This window comes from Nicotiana tabacum, chromosome 7 (assembly GCF_000715075.1).
Source record: "Nicotiana tabacum cultivar K326 chromosome 7, ASM71507v2, whole genome shotgun sequence".
Classification (NCBI taxonomy): domain Eukaryota; kingdom Viridiplantae; phylum Streptophyta; class Magnoliopsida; order Solanales; family Solanaceae; genus Nicotiana; species Nicotiana tabacum.
In genome coordinates, this window is record NC_134086.1 from 115,957,282 (window position 1) to 115,963,686 (window position 6,405).

The window sequence follows — 6,405 nt, forward strand, 5'->3', positions numbered from 1 at the left end:
TGCATGTACATGAAAGACTGACATGCCTGATATAATGCATATGTACAAGAGAGATAATTATGCATGATGTAAGAAATACTCGATATGTATGGTTTATGCATATGTAATCCAACATACATTTAGCCCATCATGCCCAAATAAAATGCCAAAAACCTAAACATAATATCTAGCATGTGAATAATGCTCAAGTAGTCATACAAACAAGTAGAATATGTACCAAAACAAGGCATAGAGAAGCCAATCTACCCAAGCATGGTAATACCTTGATATCTGCATATACGCTCTTCACCTCGCATATACCTCACTCCTAAACACGTAGCATTTAGCATATAAGTCTTATTTTAGAAAAAAATTGCCTCAAGTTGAGGTTAAGCAAGATACGTACCTTATCCTGGGTTAGCTCTATCCTTCAAAATCCGCCTTTTTAGCTCCAAATCCATCAAACGAGCCTGATCTAGCCCAAAGAGTACTCAAAGAATTCAAATAAAGCTATTGAACTCAATTCTAATTGATAAAGCTTTGATCATTAATAAAATCTCAAAAATCAACAAAAAGTCAAATGGGCCTACGTGGTTAAAACTCTGATAATTTCCAACTTCTAGTGCAAATCGGTATTCAAAACCTCAATATACACTTTTTTAACTTTCAAGTTAAAAATCCCTTTTTTCCTTTTGAATCCTTGATTCTAAGGAAAAAGCGATAGATATATTCATATTATAATCATAAATTTGAGTGAGAATCACTTGCCCATCGTCTTAGGTAAAACTCTCTTAAAAAATTGCCTTATTCCAAGCCCTCTAGCACCCAAAATGATTAAATAAAGTCCAAGTACTAAATGAGGTTATATAGACAAGTTGCAGAAATTTTTAGTGCTGGTTTTCCAAAATGATAGCATTACCCTTACTTTATTAAAACAATCATAACTTTTTGTAGAGATGTCGGAATGACGAACAATTTGAATATTTGGAAACTAGATTCAAAGGGATACACTTTTTGTTTTTGGATCATTTCCAAAATTTTTATAGAACGCGACCAGTTATCTCGTAAAGTCAGGTCAAGTTCAGAAAATCACGTTTCGACACATCAAATCTTTCAAAAACTTCCTCCAAATGCGAAAAAACTCACCGTGTCCCCTCCAAACCATCCCGACAAGTCCAAATACCTTATATGAACTTGTCCAAAGGCTCAAAACACAAATAAAAATGTTGCAACATAAAGTCAACTCTCAAGTCAAGGTTATGGACCTTAAACTTTCAATTTTCATGCAATAGTGCCGATTTGCACCCGAGCCCCTCTGGTCGTAATCCGTATACATGTACAAGTCTAGAATCATCATACGAACCTATAAGAACTTTCAAATCAAGATACCGAGTACATTTAAAATGTTGACTTTGGTCAACTCTCTTAACTTTAAGGCTCTAGTTAGGAATTAAGTATTCCAGATCACTCCCGAACCTCCCCGGGACCCGAACTAACAATACATGAAAGTTATAAAACATCTATTAATAGGGGAATAAAAGTAATCCTGTCTAGGTCAAGTGAATTCTTAACAACCGGTTGGATTGTTGCTTTAGGTCTTTTTGAAATATTTTTTGGGACTTCTCTCATTTCATAATCTAAAGCAACCCGTCCATCACCAAAATCTGTTCTAAAGGTTAATATCTTGGCATGTACTAGTTTGGATAATCCCCTGCACGCGTAATACAAAATAATTATCTTTTCTCTTATGTAGAGCATACACTTGGCTTTCAAGTACTATTCATACCCTAAATACTAGATAATAGTTGCTAAGATTGAGAATGCTGAAATATTCAGGTTTCTTACTTTTAGTTGTTAATAATTTCTTGCTCTTAGACTCTTACTTGATGCCTTTTCTATCTGCTATATTATAGCTAGCATGAGTTGTTAAGAATTCATTGGACCTAGCCGTTCCCTTATCAGGAGACTAGTGAAGCAGTATAGGGATGGAAGAAGGACTTGCACATGGTGTTTATTGACCTAAAAAAAGCTTAAGACAAGGTTCCGAGAGAGGTTCTTTGGAGGTGTTTGGTGTGCCCGTAGCTTATACTAGGGTGATCCAAGGTATGCATAATGGTGCTAAGACCGGGTTAGGACGGTGGGAGGAGGCTCGGAACACTTTCATGTCGGGATGGGCTTGCATCAGGGATCCGCACTTAGCCCATTTTTATTTTCCTTGGTGATGGATGTTCTGCCGTGACACATTCAAGAGGAGGTTCTATGGTGCATGTTATTTGCGGATAATATAATACTAATTGACGAGACGTGATGTAGTGTTAACGCGAGGCTGGAGGTTTGGAGACAAACCATGGAGTCAAGGTTTCAAAATGAGCAGGACTAAAATAGAGTATTTGGAATGCAAGTTCTGCGACGTGACCGATGATGTGGGCATGAGAGTGAAGCTGGATTCACAAGTCATCCCTAAGAAGGGGAGTTTCAAGTACCTCAGATATATTATCCAAAGGTAATGGTGAGATTGACGAATGTCACACATCGTATTAGAGCGGGATGGATGAAATGGAGGCTCGCTTCCGGAGTTTTGTGTGATAAGAAGGTGTTACCTAAACTTAAGGGTAAGTTTTACGGAGTGGTGGTTAGACCTACTATGCTATATGGGGCACAGTGTAGGCCTGTTAAGAAAACCCATGTCCAGAAGATGAAAGTAGCAGAAATGAGGATGTCAAGATGGATGTGTGGGAATACTAGGTTAGATAAGATAAGGAATGTTGATATTCGGAAAAAAGTGGGAGTGGCACCCGTAAAGGACAAGATGAAGGAAGCTAGATTGAGATGGTACGGGCATGTGAAGTAGAGGTGTATAGATGCCCCAGTGAGGAGGTGTGAGAGGTTGGTTATGGGGAGGGAGGGAAGTGCTGAGGAGAGACAGATGTAGGCCTAAGAAGTATTGAGGAGTGGTGATTATGCATGACATGGCGCTACTTGAGTTTACTGAGGACATGACCCTTGATAAGAAAGTATTGAAGTTGAGAATTAGGATAGAAGGGCAGTGGTTAAGCGGGCATGTCTTGATTATATCCCGGTCTCATTAACGTTAGTCTCGTACTTTCATTTCTTAGTATTTGCATATTTCTTTTACTATGTCGTTTCTTTCGCTTAAGTGATTATATCACCTTTGCTTGTTATGGTTACTACTTGTTGTTTCTGCTTCGTTTTTAGTTTTTTTTTTCTTTGGGGGAGGGGGGAGGGGGGTTCTATCGGAAATAACCTATCTATCTTCATAAGGTAGGGGTAAGGTCTGCGTACACTCTACCCTTTCTAGAACCCACTTTGTAGGATATCACTGGGTTATTGTTGTTGTTGTTGTTATTAATAGATGACTTCACTTTCCTTAGAATTTCGGGCAAGACTTTGTCCTTTGTGTTTGACTGGATTTACCGTCACCGTAGGTAGCTTCAAATACTATGCAACATGTAATCACTCTGAAGGAAATTTTCTGAGTCCTTTGGGATGTAAATATAAGCCTAGTAGTAATACGTTGTGTGAATCTCAAAAGAGTCTACCCATTGAATTCTAGGGGTGCATAGTCTTTCAGTCTTTTTTTTTTCAGAGAGTTTAATTAATTAATTATGTTGAACTGAGAGTTTAATTTTTTCAGAGAATTTCAGCTAATACATGGAATCGTCAATTATTAACCTTTGCTTGCAGCTGCTTGGTTACTTCTTCTTTAATCTTCACACTCATATCTGTCTTGAACTTCCTCAATTTCTGCTTGACGGGAGGGCATGCCGGGTCAGTGGGCAATTTATGAACCACTAAATCAGTGTTTAATCCCGGCATGTCATCGTACGACCATGCAAAAATGTCTTTGAATTCAATGAGTACTTTGACTAGTTCTTCCCTGATATTTAGTTCAATGTGGATGCTTATTTTAGTTTCCCTGATATTGTCTGCATCCCCTAAATTGATGGCTTCTGTGTCATTTAAGTTGGGCTTGGATTTCTCTTCAAACTGGCTTAGCTCTCTGTTTATCTCTTCGAAGGCTTCATCCTCATCGTATTCCGATTCATTATCATAATCGACCCCGTGTATAATTAGTTCGGAATCAGATTGATTTTTAGACTGGGCTGAAGATCCGTTGTGCATGCCATGTCATTAGAACCAATATAAAGAGAATTGTTCAGAAAGAGAAAAGAAGAAAAAAAAGTTAAAACAAAATAAGAAGAAAAAACTTTCACTTTATTAAAATACGGGATAACAGAGTTTCACACTTTGCCGAATACAAAACAAAACTGGATTACAACCCTGGAATAATCCAAAAACAAGAAAGAAAAATCAGAGCCCACTGCCAAGACTCCCTCCGAGTAGGAAGAGGAGTAGCTGTCCAATTGTTGACATTGGCTCTAGGCCCCACAAACTGTATGTCTGCCTTACTGGAACCTTCTCCAGCTTCTATCATGTTGACTTCGGCGAACAGCCTTTCAAAGCCCTCATTCAAATCTCCATCCGGCCCGATTAGTGGTCCGAGAACTTTTAGGACCGACAGCTTTCTGATATCCGCTCTGACAAATGATCTGGATAGGCGCGGGATTGGCTTGGGAAGGACCCAGACTCTTTTCTTCAACTTGCGGGCTCGCTTTACATCTGTTGCCGTAGGCTTGAATCCCAGCCCAAAGGTGTCCAGATTTTTGGGCTAAGAAACTGGCTGGACGACACCCTGCAGATCAACCCCCAAACCCTTTCCTGGTACAAACCCGCTGTTTAACATTTCCGAGGCTATCATGAAGGTTGTAGCTGCTATTCTGGGAAGTGGAAGGCCCCCGCTATTTTGTTCCCCACACTTGAGGCTATCATGAAGGTTGTAACATTTCCGAGGCTATCAACCCGCAGCTCGTCCTTTCCACCTGCCCCTCTCATCTTACTACAGAAACCTCATAGATGTGCCATGAGATCACCATGTCCCTCATATAGATCAAACTTTGGCATCTTAAAACCTGCCGGCAATTGAACATCGGGGAAGGGACACAGATCTTTGTAGGCCACGCTAATTTGGCTGCCCAATCCATGCATATTCCTGAAGGATTGCTCCAGGATTTTCACTTTACGAAGCACTTCGTCCTGCTCCGGATTCTTAGCCGGCCTCTCAGTTTCTGCCAGGAGCTGAAGGTGAGGGGTGTAAGTGTATGGCTCGGGTGATTTGAAGGTGAGTTCGGGAGGATAATATTGGTTGTCGTGAACCTGAAACATTGGTTCATCGGATGATTTTTTCAATGTGGCGGGTGGAGGTGCCACGAAAACAGGAACAGTTGGTGGAGGAGGGTTTTGTTTAGGTGGTGGAGCTTGGGGATTATAGGAAGTTTCCCCCTGATAGTATTGGGCAATGGGGAAGCTCATTGATGGACCAGTGGAAGGGTGTTCCGGAGTCCGAGCCGATGAGAGGGTAAGAGTAGGGGGAGGTATTGGTGATGTTTGTCCCCTAGCCCAGGCTAGGTGCATCCCTGCTATCTCTTGTCTAAACCTGTCTACTTCCTCCTTCATCATTTGCATCTCCGTCTTTTCCTCCTCAACACTTTTGTCTGAACCAGACATACTTTCCGGAATGGGCCCTTTAGATCTTGTGTGGTAATGGTAATCTGCCAGAACGTTCTAACGAGCTAACTGTTTCGAAATCTCTGGATCAACAAAGTTGAAATGTGTAAATAACCACGGGTGCATTGATGTGACATGGTTCGAGATGTATTTTCACGATGTTGCAATTCTCGATAAAAAATAATAATAATATTAAATAGCTACAACCTTCATGATAGCCTCAGAAATGTTAAACAGCGGGTTTGTACCAGGAAAGGGTTTGGGGGTTGATCTGCAGGGTATCGTCCAGCCAATTTCTTAGCCCAAAAATCTGGACCGATCGCGTACACATGTATTGGCTGTTAAGTATTGACACATAGTAGCTGGTGGTATCAAGTATTAAATTCTACTAATAATTGACGATTCCACGGATTCTCTCTTCTCTGTGTAGTCAATGTTTATTGCTAGTCCTGGAACAACGGAAAATTAGTCAATGATCAACTTCATGGATGTGATACAAAGGATGGATAATATTTAAATGGTTTATTTTGAAATAAATTAAAGAACATTTATCTTTGAGAGTTACCCCTTTTACAAAGCTATTTGCATCTCACAACAATACGAATCATAGAGGTGGGATTAGTCGAGGTGCGTGTAAGTTTGTCCGAATACCATGATTATCAAAAAAAATTATGGATCATAGAATGCTTATGAAAAGAATTTTAATTTGCAATTAATTTTGATGTAGTAGTTGTCTTGTTAGCTTTTGAATCTTTTAACCTCTTTTCATGACTCTCTTTTGCTCCGTTGGGAATATGTTTCTAATTTTAAAGGGGCTTTGAAGTAGTGGATCAGGCACCT